General features: G+C 39.7%; 1 protein-coding gene across 1 annotated transcript in view; it reads left to right on the forward strand.

Annotated features, from left to right (window-relative positions):
* The window catches only part of LRRC38 (leucine rich repeat containing 38), a 68702-nt gene that overhangs the window by 33569 nt on the left and 17880 nt on the right, over positions 1-17253 (forward strand). The window lies entirely within an intron of this gene.

The raw sequence follows: 17253 nt of genomic DNA on the forward strand, positions 1-17253 counted from the left end.
ACAAGACTGCTTACTTTTTTCTTGTATATGTTTCTGCACATCAGCATTGCATGGCATGTATGCAAGACTAGATTAACACTCTACCACCATCTGTGACAGATACTTTTTCTCACAAATAATGGTTGTTAGACAGGAACTGGGGCTGAAGCAGGACTTGGGGAGCAATGATTTAGATATATTAATCCTTTTCTGAATCTTCCCTTGTCTTGAGCAAGTAATAATCTGCTGATTTACATCTGTTTAGGAATGTGATGAGTTTTAATCAGTGCTCGCATGTGAACTAACTGCACAAGTGTGCCCCGTAGCTGAGCGGAGGAAGTACGTGACCTTCTCCCTCCGTTTCTGTACCTTGAAGTCCTGCAGCGCGAGGACACCAGACTCTGAAGCATAGCCGCAGAAGCATGGATGTTTCCTTTCTGCTGACAGTTGTGGAGGAGGTAACCTCTGCAGAAGAGTGGGGCAGACTTGTGGGAGAGGTTTTATCTTTTCAAAAACAAACAAACAAAAAAAACCCAAACAACAAAACAAAACCTAAGACATGGCTAGGTTATTTTGCTCAGTGAATGTGTGAGAGAGCTGTCATTAAGACCCCACAACACTTTGAGCTGTAAAGGAGTAAAGCAAGTCTGAACGTAAGCAGTGATAGAGTGATGTGAAGACGGATGCAGGTGGGAAATGCAACACCTTCCATAGGGCTTGGCTTTTGAAAGTGATAGGTGCCAAAGGAATTTGTTAGCTATAGATATAAATTATGGTGCTATAATTGTGTCCTTTGTATTGAAGATCACTAGGAGAGTAGGATGAAAACAGTCTATGCTAATGCAAAGAAACAACAGGCAATATTGGCTTATTGTCTTTAGAAACAGTAAAATAAATATTCCCATATACTAACTGTCAGCATGTCTTGAATCTTAAAATCTGGGATTAATTATTCCTCAATAATGCTGCTTCAGATTTGTTTAAAAGAATGTTTGCTTATTGGGAAATGCCACTCATATGAAACTGAAATTTGCTGGGGGAGTATGTCAGTTTTAATGAAATGTATTTTGAAAAATCAAAACAAATCATTTTTTACCTTATCAAAATGGAACATTTGGAATTCTGTAGGTATTTTCAGAACAAAAGATGAGTGTAGTACACTATGAAAGACAAACTGGAACAAACTGACTTTTTAATGTTAACAAATTCTCATCTGGAACAAAAAGAAGGTATTTTAGGATTTCATTCAATTTTCTTCAAAGGTACTCTGAAGACCTTTCACTTTTATGATTATTCATATAAACAAATTTGTCTCAGGCTTAGGAATAAGCCTTTCTAAAGAAGGATAAGCTATTTGCTGATTTAAATAATTTCTTCCTTTAAACTGTACCTTATTCTGGGTATAGAACTGGAGCTCTTGAGCTTTCAGGAATTGCAGATGTCCAAGTTCCAGTGGCTACTTCAACACTTTTTAACATTTTTATTATTCTTCCCGATAAGGAATGGTTTCTCTTATACCAGCATATTTCTCCTGCTCCAGCCTGTTCCTCAAAGAAAAACTCTTTAGATAAATCTATTGAACTATGAAGAATTTAATAAAATCAGCTTCTATCACAGTATCAAAGTGCAACAAAGGGAAAGAAATGTGCCTACAGATGCAAAACAAGTTAGTGAAAAAGCTAGGAATGTCTTACTAATTGTCATCTTGGGATGAAATTGTTCCTTAAGGACAACCATGACAGGAACTTGCCTTCTAGTGAGGACAGCGTGTTGCTGAGTAAAGAGATTAAGGCTGGGAGCCATTGCTGAGCCCTCTGATTTAAAGCATCAACAGAATTCTTTCAGAAGAGCCAATATGCCCTTGGGGAAGAGGGTAGGGAGCCCGAGAGAGATGAGGGAGCAGTTTTCCTCTGAACTGTACCAAATTAAGGGTTTTTAATAAAACTATAGTTCACTGTATTGTAATTCTGTTAAGTCAATAGGTTTTGTGAAAATAAAGGAGTTAATCTAAGTTTCTGATTTAACAATCCTTCTGTTTAAAGCAGCACTTAATTATGTGGTCTATTTGTTTCAAAACAGAAGGTAAGTGTATACCTGTATGTAAGTGTCTTTGCTGATTGGTAGTGGACTTGCGTGTGTGCTCGAATGGTGTAATGAAATGAGGTTTAAGTCTATGCAGAGATGTTGTAAGTTGGTCTCTTTTGTTCTGGGCGTGTTGTGACAATTCCCACAAATTGCCAGGATATGAGTGCATGGGTCACCCACTTTTTTTTTTGCCAGGCAGCTTTGTGTGGTTTTTAATCACAGTGGTTTGAGGGAGGAGGTGGAAAGGGTCTAGAGTACAAGCAGCCCTTATGTTTTCATTTCATAATCTGTTCTTTCTGTCTGACCCTATCAGTCATTTGCACAGCCTTGAGAGAGGCTTAGGCTGTCTCTGGTTCAGTGAGAGCAAAGAATGAAACATAGCTGGGGGAGTAGAAAAATAGTGACTATATCCTGTAAAGTGTTATGCCTCAGTGGCAGAAGTCGTGTGGGGTGCTGTGTTTTCCCCTGAATCGGTCAATGTTGCAATATGAACCTGGGAGCACTGAAGTCAGTGGAAGGCTCCCCGTTCTCATAAATGGGCTTTGAACCAGGCCTTTAAAGAGCAGCTCCAGTATCAGCAAGGGCAGCCTTGCCACTGGTTCTGTGTAACTCCGCTGATAAGATGGATGCCATGCAGGGGGTAAATGTAGGCAGCTTGATTTCTATGCCTGTGTGTGACTATGGTTGCTTGCAGTATTAGGGTTGGTCAGTCTGCCTAAGAACGCTCTTCTGAAGGTGTAGCGCTTTATGATGATCTCTTCCTTGGTATTGGTTTGGCCTTAAAATTGACAATTTGTCTGGCAGTTTATCCTGGAATTGACTGCATTTCTCTGCTGAATGAAATAATCTGTACGTGTACATTTAATTCACTTACACCGCAAAAACCTAGTGCCAGATTTCCTTTGCCTGCAAGTGAACATTACTATGATCCAGAAAGTAAGGAATACTATGTAGGGCAAAGTGTGATAATGAACTCTGGGGACAGTGATGATTCAGCTTCTGGGGTAAATGGGCTGGAGAGAAGAAGGGACTGTTGTTAGAGCTCCAGGTGTAGCATGAATCTGTTAATTGTACTTAATCTCAGATGATAATAAAATTATTACCATTTTCCTGAAATCTCAGGAATGATTCCAGTTTTCACTACAGCTATCTCTAAAACAGAAGGAATTACATATATTAAGGCCCAAACTTTTTAGGGCTATCTTACCAGAATAGATATTTGATTTTTTTCATGTTAGATTTTTTTTTTAGAAACCCTTTGAGGACACTTCCATCTTCTAGGACTGATGTTCAGGAGTGCCAAGCATGCAGAGCTCCTGTAAATTGTCTGAGCCTGTGCATGCTTGTCCCTTCTGCAAACTGAGGCTCTAGTGTCTCAAACTGGACAGAAGATAGTTTCTTTGGTTTTGGGTTACATAGCAAAAGAAGCTGCCTAAACATCAGTTATGAAAAATGCAACCTCTGAATAGAATTTGCTTTCTATTACCACTTCCAGAAGAATTTGTTTTGTGGACACTCTCTGCTTGTGACTTATAAATGTTTTCTAAGACTAAATCTATTATGTAAAGGATTCAAAAACTGAGATGGGCAATTCTGTACAGCGTGATTTGCTGACAGATTGCCTCAAAGTAAAGCAAAGTTGCCTTGCTGAAAGCAGGTAACAAAAAATTGTAGTTATCATTCTGGGTCTCCTCCTCTTTCAAGTAATAGAACATTTCCTCAGACTGAATCGGGTGGTTTGGGATTTCAGTACCTGCCAAAAGGGGTGGGTTTGGCTCCAAAGGGAAAACAGGAAATGGCTTGAAAGTTAATACAGCTTGCAGAAAACAGTTTTTATGCTTCTGACCAAATATTGCAGGGCTCACAGCTGCCCCTGGGGTACAGAAACAGGAAACTCGGCAACAGAAAGAGACAGTATCTTTTTAGTTTGCAGAGCAGATTTGCAAAGGGTATCATCAAATTGGATGCTTAATTTACACTTTTCAAGTATATTTTTAGTGAAAGAGCAGGAAGGGAAAATATGGGTTTACTTTCTATGTACTGGAGATCTTATAAGCTCTCACTTGTACTGAAGATGGTTCTGTAGAAAGAAAAGTTCTAGCAGCACATGGAGCTGCACATTCACGGAAAATTCTGTAATAAGTCAGGCAGAAGCCAGGACATCCAAATCTGTCGCCGTGCTACAATCTCTGACAAGTTGTGGGACAATAGAGGGATAATTTGGATGTTCCTTTCATGAGATATTTGTGTGGCCTTTTTATATGTGTGTGTATATAGCGAGAAGTCGTCTGTATATGTACATGCACATACTCGGGTCTACATAGTGGACTTTAAACTGAAAGTATGGATGATAATGTTCCCATTTTATGGAGCTATTTACATGGAAGTCAAAGATTCTTAAAGGCTTTTGCAGAAATACAGACTCTTGCCCTCAGAAGTGGCTCTTAGCTTCCCTTATTCACAAATTGTTAAAGTCCATATTTCTTCATTGATTTGTGTAGGCCTCAAATAGTTGTGGCTTTGTGGTAGCTTTTGGTTTTGAGACACTGTGCTTTTAGTTTCCAATTTCTGTAAATGCATTTTGTATGCAAGATAGGAGAATGCACATAAGCCTCCATTTAGCTTTTAAAATGGCAATCGACAAGTTTTTCATCGGGCAGGTGTCAGGGAATGGCAGGACCAGAGGATGCTACTTTCACCCTATTTGTTTCAGGCATCCTTTTCCTGATGGACAGGGACACCACTTTTGATGTGAAATCAGACTTGCAGCTGATAGGAGACAGAAGAAGAATTCACTGTTTGAAAAGTAAAATGTGCTCTATAGGAAGGGATTGGTATTAGTATTGACAAACTCAAATATTCGTATTATGGGACTAATCTTAAGATAAGCAACTATAAAGCAAAGCCTGCTCCTTGACCATCTGTGCTCCTGACTATAAAGTATTATGTGCACAGATGTGTGAGCAACACTAGCTGTCAGATGTAGAGAAGACAGATTATTGAATCAGGAAATTGCAACAATGCTTGGAGATCTTAAGCTAGAATAGTAATTATATTTATCAGTCAGTTTTGGAGATGGGGCTAGATTTTCAGCTGATATGAATCAGTTTCACCAAAATCAATATATACCAGTGTTCACAAACCAGTGCTCCAATCTATGGGGCATAGAGGCAACCTGAAATATTTTATGATCTGATAAATGGGCACATCCTGAGCCAGTGCCTCTGGGCTATACAGCAGGCTGATGGAGAGAGCACGGTTCTGAAGCAACCAGATACCGTCCTAGCCAGGAAATCCAGATGTATTGAATTGACTCTCAAAATAAACTAGTGTTTAAGGGAAAAGAAGTAAGCACTTACACTTGCCCTAGTTTCATTTTAGATTTATGGGGAGTTGTTCTCTGTACAAGCTGCTTTTCTCCTTGATGTCTTTTCAGTCAATCCCGAAAAGACTTGATTAAGATGGGCTGGGAGAGGGAAAGGGTAGAGGGGGCTACACGGTGGTTTTGGGTAAGAGTGAGTTGATCTGTGTAAAATGTTAAGATTTCTCCTTGATGTTTCAAAGTCTGTGGTTTGATGTTGAAGTGACTTTATTTCCTGCTTTTATAATTTCAAAATTGAAATGGTTTTTGCTTCATACTGTAAGGCTCTTCATTAGAAGCAGATGAATTTGGGCTGTTTAACACAAAAGCATGATTTTTAATCTTTTTTTTTTTTTTACTTGAGAGTAACACCATTGCCTACCTGAAGCAAAATACTGGTTTGAAGGGGGTAGGACACATTTGGTAGACAGTCTACAGTGCCTTTCTCAAGAGGAAATGTATGTTGGCTGTTTATAAAGACCCCTGGAGCAGAGCTGCTCAGCTGCTTTCTCAATGAAGCTTTCTCCTGAGAGGGTGAAGTTCTCTGGGGGCACAGGCCTGAAAACATAAATTTTACTGATGCAACAGGCTACATACGGTGTAAGAGCTGATTGCAGGGAGCAGGCGTGCTCCCGAGGGCACCCTGGTGGTGTTGGGATTTCTGGTAGTAAGTACTTCATCCAGAAAAAGTCTTTCCAAAGTCTGCCAGCAGTTGTTTCTACGTGACATACAATGGAGTGACTCAGAGTTAAATATGGAATGCCCACTCTTTACTACTTTTAAACCTGTGGATGACCACCATGTATTTAACAAAAAATTATGAGGTTCATGTAGGTTTTCTTAGGTCAGGAGTGGTCTTTTAACTAGAACAGTTATATAAGGAAAGCAACACAACAATGGAGCCAAAAGGGGGGAAAAACACAGACGTGTACTCAGTCTCTCATTGATTACAGAATGCTTCTATGAGTTTGTTTCTTAATACTTTCGGAGACTTTCACTGCTTTTATAGTGAGTTTATACAGATAAAGCAAATGCCTGTCATTAGGAATTTACGTGTATTTTTTTAAATACATACTGTGTTAGCGTGCTGAAAATGCACCAAGAAATGTAATGCTGATGACGTGGCTGAGATCGCACCTGCTTGGAACTTGCGCAGAACCCAGCACAGTGCCTGTGCTATTTGAAGCTGCCCCGTGTCCTAGCAGCCAGGCCGTCAGCTGTCGGGGCGTCTTCAGTGCGGGGCAGGGTTTGCCCGGGTTTACAAGGAGACGGATGGACTAAGGCACGCACAGCATATGGGTGCAGCCAGTTTTTCTGTAAATGAGTAATTGTCTCTTTGAATAAGCTTGTGTGTCTTTTAGAAGGAATGAAATGCACATGGATGAATGAATGAGAAATACTACCCCCATTAAGTTCCATGACAAAATTTCCATTTCAGCTCTGATTTTAGGGAGGAATCACATACAGAATGTGATTTCTTTTCCTTTCTGTATCCAAAGCATCTTCCCAAGAATAAGCAGCTTCATGAAGGAGGTGCAAAGATGAACAGAAGCTGGTGGAAAGAATAGTTGTTTCAAATGGGGGGAGGGCAAGCAGGGACAGAAAAGCAGGCTGAATGGGGGGGTGGATACTTAGGAATGTGGGGAAGGAGTGAGTACAGAGTGATGTTCTCCAGTGGCCTTTCCTGACTCTGTGACTCATTTCACGTAACTGGGATTTATCTGCAAATAATAGAAGTGAATAAACAGAGACCACTACACAGTACTCGGCAGCCACCAGAGGGAGGGATATGTTCACAGGTACTGCTTTGGTTAAAATGCACTCGCTGCAGGGCTGGATTCCACCACTGCCCTAGTCCCAGGGAGGAAACGGAGCAGAGAACTACGCTCCAGGCAAGTAAGGCTTTGGGCTGCAGGTTTTTTGCCACAATCTTCAAGCAGCAGTGTGTTTTTTTTCCTACCCTGGCTACATGTCCAAATGGGTATGAAAGTATGTGCTTCCGTGAAGGGTTTGGTGAGAGAAACAAGGCATGGTGATCTTTCAACAGCAGAAACCGTGGGTTTTCTTGAAATGACAGCCATTGTGGTGACCCCAGCTCACCTTCTGACTGCAACCAAATTCAGCAGATAGCTGCAATTTGAATAATTTTATTAAGGGGCAAAGCGTACTTCAAATGAAAATGAAACCAAGCACTGAAATCAGGGCAGGGATCATGGATGTTTCAGCTATTTTGCAAAATCTGTATTCATTCACATATTATTCCACTGACATGTAGCTGAATCATGTACTGTAATCTCTTAAAATGAAATACTATACCACTGAATTTAATAAAGGGTCTCAGCTGCAACTGCTAATGCTTTGTCTAGGAGAAATACTAGACTAATAGCATGGCTTCACAAATATTTTTACCAAATGTTTATAATATTGGATTGTTTTCCTGAAAAATAAAGTGAATAAGTATCATAGCAAGGGAAACAAGAACAACAGAGGACACCAAAAAATGTAATGAATGTTGACCATAGTTAAAACAATGGTTAGATTCATGGCTTGATTATTCTTTGAACTACACTATAAATCTGGATAAAATGAAACGACGACTTGAGAATGTGTAGAGGGGTGGAGTCCCAGTCTGACTGTAGAAGGTGGACCTAGAGGAATGCGATTAAACTGGAATTCACAAAGATAGACCTTATCTTTGCATTACGCAAACCACTGCACGAGATCACTTTTTGTGATATCTTGTCATTAATAACTCAAGGGAGAGAAGGGAAGGTAGTTCAAATGCAGGATTTTCCTATCTAAGGGGTAAGTTAATTCATGCTTTAAATTAGGAAAATAAAGGTTTTATGCTTTGCCCTGTATTTGTAAGACCTGTCTTGCATAAACTAATTCCAGGACACAAAGGAGAATGAGATAGTTGCTCTCTTGGAGGCCTGCTCACCACTTTAATAGCCCCAAGCCATCTACATGTGTCTTCAGATCAAGGCACTATTGTATTGTTAAAATATGAATATTTAAAAGCCTTTTAAAATGGAAATGCTGAAAGCTTTTGAGGTGAATATCATCTAACTTTAAACCTCCATCCTGTTGCTGCTTCTGGTTATTTCCATCTGAAACAGTGGGGAAACTGAGGCACTGAGCGCCGTAGTGACTTTCCCAAGGTTGCACAGTAGATCAGGAGTGGAAATAAGTATTGCAGATTCTTCCTCCAGTGCCAACACTGTCTCTAGTCTATAAATTATTTCATTAAATATAAATAGTGAATTAAGAGGGTTTTTTCTTTATTGGAATGTTAATATCTTCTTGGTTTTGCTGCAGGAAACTGAATTAGAGGACCGTGATTCATGTATTTGTAGGCTTAGGCAGCTGTACGCCAAGTACAATGCAAAGAATATTAACAATTTTAATCGCCTGCAAGCACTGTTGATAATAAGCATCTTTCATAGCAAAGAAGATTACTCCTAACATAAGGGATTTAGATTCATATACCTTATACCCTGTGTAGCCCGTAAGTCTTACAGCAGTTTTATCCCTTCCCCTGTTGAAAAAAGGGAAACTGAGGCCCTGAGGTATTACAATATAAGTGCGAGTAAAGGTAAGACGCTGGTTTTTAGAAGGATTTTTTTTGCCTTAGAACGTGTATCCAGGGAGTTTGACCTGTACTTTATTAACGTGTAGAATATTTTTGTTGCGTAAAGCTGTGTGCACATAAATCTTCCAGAAAGCTCATCGGGAATTATGGAGCTCTGTTCTTGGCTCAGCAGTTGTGACCCTGCATCCTTCTGCTTTTGCCCTCTGTCACTTAAGGTGGTAATCACGTGCCACAAGGCAGCGGGCAGTACCGGGCAGTACTTCTTAAAAGTGACAATAAGGTGTCTGCTCTACTGAGTGATGCCCAGTAGCCATGTTATCAGTGACAATATTTCAGTACACTATATTTTCTGAAAAGTGACAAGTCTAAAAGCAAACTAAAAACCGTTAGGGCTTTCTTGACCACTTGTATCAACTAATCCTGTATTGGATGATTTTTTTTTTAAGTATCATCAAAAGTGCATCTAGAATGGTTCATCTTACTCCAAAACTAGACATTAAAGTACTTCTCAGTGGTACAACTTGTAACTATATTCCTTTGGCCATCCCACAGAATAGCATGTAATAATACTTGGTTGGAATAGTAGCCGGAGGAGATGCTCTTCTGGGTAACAGGTGACTTCTTGTGTCATTTTGGTGAAAAGAAAGGTTCCATTTTTAGGGACCCAACAATAGCAATATAACAAAAAGTAATTTTAAACTAAGTGCCCTTCCCACCACCATCAAAATCTTTCATTGTTGGTAATGCCAAACACTCCAAACTTGTTTCTTGGTGGGTGACTTTTAAGGAGGGCTACACAGATGCCATCTCAATGCCTTGACAGCTATTCCGTGCCTGTGTCCGTGGCAGTCACGTAAATCCTTTGACGCTGATATAGTACTGTCTGTGATAGCTTTGAATGATTGGACTGCTTATGCATGTACCAAGAAGTTAATTTCAAACCATCTTCCTTAAAACAAGTAAAACCTTGGTAAAGGAAAAGCAGGAAGCTAGACTTGTATTTGCAGGAAAAGCAAATGAAGTGTTTATAAAGTAAAATCTGTATCAGAAGAAGCCACACATGTCACTTTAGCAAGTGTTTGCCTAGGTTCAGCAGAAGGAACTAAGTAATTTGTATAAGTGTCTATACCAAGAAATAAATTGAAGCTTTTCATTGTATGCTTAGATAAGACACTTCTGACCATAAGTTATAGGAGAAGACTTTTTGGAAAACTCAAAAGATGATATGCTACTGAGGAATATCATAGAGAAAAATGTAAGAATTAAATCCCTGGTTAAAAACTGAAAACATGTTCTAAAAAGAAAACAGAAATTAGCAGTTAAAATTAATTTTTCAATTTTAGTTTTTTGTTGAAAGGGTTTTGTTGGACATTTTTTGGCTTCTCTATTTTTGGTCTGCAGCCATTCCATGATCCCTAAAAATATCTTTTTGCTTATAGCACAGCCTGAGAAGATGGAGAGTATAGTACATTCCATGTGTTACCACGTGAGCAATACTTTTACCAGATTCATCTTCTGTGCCATTCTCTTCCTGAAAAATTTACAAGAGCCTGAAGCAAACTTACTTTTTCTTATGAGTTCCCTTCAAATTTGAGATTTAAGAGACTTCCCTTATTCCATTTTTGTGGGACTGATTTATTTTTGATGTTGCTAAAGCAAAAAAAAAGATGTAGAACCATCCCAGAGATTGCGATGTCCGAGAACTACGCTCTGTGTACTGCCAGCACTAATGCCCGTTAACTTCACTAACATTCCCCAGGGAGGAAATTCTGCATTTTACTTTCTTTTGGTGATGTTCTCAGCTTTAATATCTCTGAAATGAGGCAGCCCCCAAAACTGCAGATGGCTGTATAAGCAGATGTATGAAGGAGTTCATCCAAACATTAATTAATACACAAACCCCATATACCTCCTGACAAAGGGCAGCGAGTTACCTTGCACTATAGCACTGGGTGGTGGTGTGGGACAGCTACTGGGTGCTGGAACTGTGCAGCCGAGTGCTAAGACACCTCCACCTCCCAATACTAAGGGTCCTGCTGAAGTTGTAGTGTTTAAAACTACTACGTACCAATGCAGTATCAGCACGTAGGCTGAAAGAAGTTGTGTTAAAGAGAGCAGCTGTGCTAGTGATTACTAATGGAGCATTCAAAGTGTAACTGTAATAAAGTTCTGAAGGTTGTGTCTGATACCACTGAGTACCAGAGAAGTATCCCCAATTTGTTGTCAGTGAGGTAAGTAATTTCTGAAGCAATTATGAAAGCTAGTCATTGTAATAATTAGCATTGGTTATCAATGTGTTTTTGAAAAGCAAATCTAGAGGCAGTATTACAAGGCTCCAAACATCTCCCTTTTGGGGATTGCTGCAGTTGCTGATCTAATTTCACCTGACATTTTGCCCATCTTATTAACAAGGCGAGTGAAATGTCAGAAGGCATTAAGTCAAAACATGCTGCATTCCCTGAGGGACACTCCACTTCTGTATAGCCAGAGAAACCTGTAGGAGGATAGAAAGATCACTTTAGAGTGAAGACAAGTGAATGACGAGGATCATTGACTATGAACAGGACTGTGGATACTTCAGTTATACCAAGAGATTGGTAACTACAATGAATCTTTGTCATCTTGCAAACATTTTTTGCATACAGTAAAGTGTATTTCAACATTTACTTTATCCTTTAAAGGTAAAAACAAGTCCTTTGCATCAGGGGATTTCATCCCATTGGTTCAATCATCTTTGTCACTGTTTTGTTTGGTTTGTTCTTCATGTGGGTATAAATGAACTAGGTATTTCTTGAATTTAGAAAGGGAATGTGATTTATTTAACGTAGGATTAAAAAGGATGACAGATCTGTCCACAGAAGGAGCTCTACAGATAAAGTGTAAGGGCCAAACTGCCAGTAGTTTCCACTAGATTGCCTGCTCTGGATTTTCCGTACTTGAGTTTTTAAAAAAACAAAGGAATTGCACATGCATTCATTCAGATATGGACACGCACACACAAACATACGTTTGCACACCCTTATTCTGTCAGTTTACTTCCATTTGAACATGGTGCAAGATTCTGGTGTTCCTTGTCTTGCCTCAAGTCCTCATCTATTGTTTGTTGTCCCTTTGTACTTCTTAGTCCTGTATGGTTCCAGTGCAGAGATGGATGCATTTTTGTGGAGTAATTATTTTGCAGAAAGCCAGTTGTTCAGAATTAACCTGTAAAATATGGAATTGCACACTTGTGGGATTGGTGCATGTAATTTAATCAGTATGCAGTGAACTTCAAAGGGCAGTTTTTCAAGCCCTATTTTGCAGTTACAGTCTGATCTTTTAAGCATTTAGTTATGTTTTTCATGAGGTATTTTTATGGTAAAGAGCAACAGAGAGGGGTGTAATAATTGTTTCCGTTATTTCTACCACTTATCTGATGTTTGGAATTCCCACGGACACAAACGTGCTTTCTGCATGTTTAAATCCCTGAAGTGTACGCAGCAATAGTCACTGTGGTAGATGGGAGAAGGGAAGTAAGCAGAGATGACTGTCTTGAGGGTTTTTTTTTCTCTGTATTAGAAAAGATCTAGGAGATCTAGCCTGGTTTTTTGCCTGTTGTGACTAGCTTGTACCACATCAAACAGGTTACATTAATACAGCCAAGGAAGGGAGCGTGTAATGTCTTCGTGAAATCCCCATCTCAAAGCAAACTGAGGAGCCATGAAAAGACCTTGACCTCTAAATTAGCTGTGCCTTTGTAAATGGAACTGTGTTCTTGCTGGGTGTATATTTGGTATGAATTTGCATAAAATCCTCACAAGTGCACCATCTTTGGTCTGGAAAAGACATTCAGCCCATTAATATTACAACGTTAATAGCAACATGAATTCAAGTCCTTTTTGGTTTTGTTTTTTTGGGCTTGTTTTTGTTTGTTTGGGTTTTTTTACTCTGCTGTACCATGCAGACCTAATGATCTGGAAGAGTTTTATACTCAAAGAAGATATGTCATGTTTTTATAAACATTAGCTGTCAATTGTTTTCATTGCTGTAAATCTATTTGCTGTTCATTAGAACAAAGAGAACTCTCCAAAGGGTTTTCTAGGTAGCACAGAGTACAAATTAAAACTATATACTTCCTACTGAGAGAATGCAAGTTTGCTTCCCAGATATTTCAGAATAATTTCTGGTTTTCCATCCTTACAGGAAAGGCAAAGCTGCCTCCTTTTCACCAGAAGACACACCATTTACCCTCTGCTCAGCCAGATTGCACAGCGGCACATTCAGCCTCTGAATGCTTTGATAAAGCATTTAGCAGTTGTTCTTTATAGAAGGGCTAGAAAGAGGGAGTGTGCAGTGCGTGATTTGGAGGAAATCAGTTCCCAAGAGTCGTCAGTTCGTCTTTTGAAGCAAATATGCCATGTTTATAATGGCAATCGCGGGCTAAAAATAACAATCTGCTTAGCTTTACATCAGAGCGGGATTACATTTTGTGACATCTTGGGGCTCTGAGAATTTGCTCAAACTTCCTTCTCTGTTTAGCTTCACGGCTTGGAACTTAGCTGCAGGTTGAAACAAGTTTCAGATATGAAAGTTATGTTCAATTCCAACTGCTTCTTTGAAGTCACTGACTTTCATAAATTTTTCTCTACAAATCCTATGTTGGATTTCTTATATATATTTTTTAGAGACTCAGAGCTCTAAAGAATCTCAGGTCTCTGATTTCCCCAAGGTTTTTCAGGTTTTGACAGACCCGTTGGTGAATCTGACCAGATAAATAGCGTTTGAGAAGAAACCAGAGACCAGCTTTACTTGTGACTTTATTATATACAGGAGTAGCAGTGCATATACGTGAGTGTATCTCTGCTCAACAGCTTAGGAGAACTTTCACTTTTAATCACATTTAATTTGCTTTAAAGCTGTGGTAATACTAGATCAGTATATAAACTATGTAGAGGGCAAGCGGTTGACTACGCTGTAGTGGCTGGATACAAACTCCTTCCTGAGGGAAAAAGGAAATATAATTTACACTGTTCCGTCTCTCGGGAATGCTTTTAGTGATTGTAGATGGTTTACAATAAGATAGTGACCACATGTCTGCGTGCGCCACGTTGTCTAGAGCAGATGATGGAAATCTTTTGATGGGTTTAGACTGGTCTCATTTGGCTGCTGAACTGCAATGTCTAAAGTTTTCAAATTCAATCATTGCTGCTGCCGCGTTGATTAATTTTGATGTAATTTCCCTCCCAGTGGCGTGGCAGCAGCAACCACAGCAGTGAAGAACTGGGCGGGTGTGATACAAGCTTCAGTTCACTTCACAGTTTCTATCATCTCATAAATCGTAAGACAAAGGAATATACCCTTTTTCTTTTTTGCTTTTTCAGTCCTTAAATGTAAGATCAGAGGGAAAACTGTCCAAAGGTGCCCCTTGGCTGCAATCATAGAAGCATGCCTGGTCATAGCAGGGGAAGATTTTTCTCAAAAGGAAAAAAAAAAGCCAAAATGGTAAATATCTGAATAAAAATGGGACTTCTGTTCAGAGATGTTGTTTAGCACTTGATTTCAGTGTTTGATTAATTGATTAACAAACTGTTAGTCATTCAAGTTCGAACATTGGTTCCCGTGACACATTGCTAATGTATGATAATGAGGAAAACCCCTTGCAGTCCCTCTGTGCACCTGGTGCAGCAGCCTCGGACAGGACATGTACCTTAACTCACTGAAGCATAAGTCTGGAATAATAACTTCCTTCATGGAAAAATATGCCCAATTAGCTGTTCAAAAATATGAATGAGGACGGACAGTTTTCAGTTTCAGTCTCTTGTAAGTAAGGATTTATTGGCTGAGATATGAATCCTTCATGTGTGTCCGTACTATGATTGCTCTTTCTTTTTTCTTCCATTACTCAAATTACTTTGGGAAGTTTTGAGCACTTTTAAGGTGAGGGCTGGAAGTTTCTAAGGGAAAGATGAAACCTCTGTCATTTCTCCGCAAAGCTATTTCTTACTTCACTAGGCAAAGAAGCGGACGTTTTTTCTGTTTCTTTCCTACTGCTTGCCACGATGTAGTACTGCAAGCACACTAAAGATCCAGGACCAGTGTGGCATGTCACTCCCTGTTTTATTTTAGAGGTTTCTCTTAGTGGTATTCTGAATAGAAAGTTAAAGGAATGGAAAGCCAGATCTTTGTTGGTTTAGACCAAAACCTGCCTACTGTTGTGCTTATTCAACTCCTACAACTAGGAGGTGCGGAGAGAAATTGGGTTTGCGTCCTCATTCTGCACAAAAGGATTTGACACAAATTCCTCTCTATTTCTGAGACTACTCACTGGAGCAATTTTGTATTTTACCATAGTGTCAGTTGAAGCCAAACAAAGTCTTAATATGCATTATCTATCGTGACGTACTTTAAAATTTCCTCAAAAAAAAAAAATCCATATCCAATAGGTGATTGGCAATTTATGCTCTGGTGTCCCTGTTACTGTAACAAATGGCTAAAAGCTGTGACAGGCTGTGGAGGTACAATGCAATTCAAATGACAGGAGCGGCAGCATGCGATAGGTTTGTAATTTGGCTCCCTGACTTAGTGCAGTCAGGGAATTAGAAGCTTGCTTTGCTCCTTGCATTTGCTTCCTTTCTCAGGCCTATGCATTAGTTAGGCTTGTTCTGCGACACCTCTGCTGTCCTACTGTACACCTCTCTAAAAATAGTACATAACACCGCCTGGATTATATCTTTTATTTTCTTGCATGGAGTGATTGGGGCCACTGGAAGAGAGAGTGAAGTTCAGAGTGTAGGTAAACTATAGGCGTATGGTAAAGCTTGCTAACAGCTTATCTGAAGAGACCAGGGTGGTTGTGGAATGACCGCTGTCCTGCGGGGCACAAGAGGGTGCTGTGCACTTAGCAGATAGCAGGCTAAACCCCTTATTTAGTAGTACCGGTTACTGTAACTGACTGATGCAAATAAAAGATTAAAGAAGTAAAGCTTTAATATCTTACTAGATAGAAAGCTTTGCAGAATCTCCTTTCTGCTACCCAAAATTGCCTGAAATGTCTGGCAAGTGAATGAAGCTTCAAAAAGATTCAAGAGGATTTCTGTGCTGTGAGGGAAACAGATGAGGTACAGAAATAAGCGGTAGCTAAGGAATGAATAAAGCTGAGCAGGCAAAATGAAAGAGGAAACGTTATACAGAGAAAGACAAGTTGGGAAGAAACTCTCCAAAATCAAAGACATGAAGAGAAAGGTGTCAGACCGTGGCAGGCGGCCTGCGATGGCAGGCGCTGCAGCTGGTCTTGCGTAGCAGAGGATCAGTGCTGTTACGCATTGGCAGTGAAACTGTTTGCCTGCCTGCTGTGGGAGCAGGGCTGATGTTTGACAAACCTATGGGATACCTATCCCAAAATATCCAGAGCCTGATAGTAATCCCTAGTCTCCTGCCAACCCCTTCACAAACATCTCAGGAAAGTTCCACAGATTCTGTGGAGAAATTGCAAACTGCATATGAGTGTTGCAGAATAAGCTGTGAAGACAGTGTTGCTTACAGCGCTTCCCCTACAGAGGGTAATATGTAAAGAATACACATGAGCAGCTAAGCAAAAGGAAGGTCTGTTTCTTACAGAAAGGAGTGGTAGTTTTAGCGAGGGCTGGTGGAATTTTTAGGGAAGCTGAGTCCTGTTCCTACCCCTGCCGCTAACATGTTCTTGGATCTTTCACAAATTGTGCCTTATTGTCTGCAGTCTCCCATCTGTGAAATAGGCATAATAATGCTGAGGCATCTTTGAAAAGAAAATGTCAGGGTCTGATTCTGTACATTTGATAGAAAAAAGGTGGGCATGCATAGGAGGAGCCATAAGGGACCCTTAAGTCCTGTGTATTGATAACCTCACTAAATAGAGAGCTAGATCTCTCTATATCAAGTTATCATTACTACAAGGTATCAAGTCAGTTCTGCTTTCCTATGTTAGGAGCAGCTTTATCTTTGACCTAAAGCCTTAATTGAATTAGGGGCAGAAAACCTAAATTACAGCAGGAGCAAGTGTTTGCAAGGTACAGCCTTAAAAGTTTAAAAAGCATCAATTCTGCATGAGAAATACCAGTTGCAGTTACTTGTTGATGCTGATTCATTGAATCCTGACCATGAGTTATTTTGCATGGTTGTCTTTTTTTATTCAGAGGTAGCCTATCAAACTTCCACTTTCTCTGTAATTTAAAGGTAAATAATCATCTCGGGAATTTAACTGGGCTTTGCCCTGGTGATT

This window comes from Nipponia nippon, unplaced genomic scaffold, assembly GCF_047370975.1.
Source record: "Nipponia nippon isolate SJK-2023a ecotype South Korea unplaced genomic scaffold, ASM4737097v1 scaffold_19, whole genome shotgun sequence".
Classification (NCBI taxonomy): Eukaryota; Metazoa; Chordata; class Aves; order Pelecaniformes; family Threskiornithidae; genus Nipponia; species Nipponia nippon.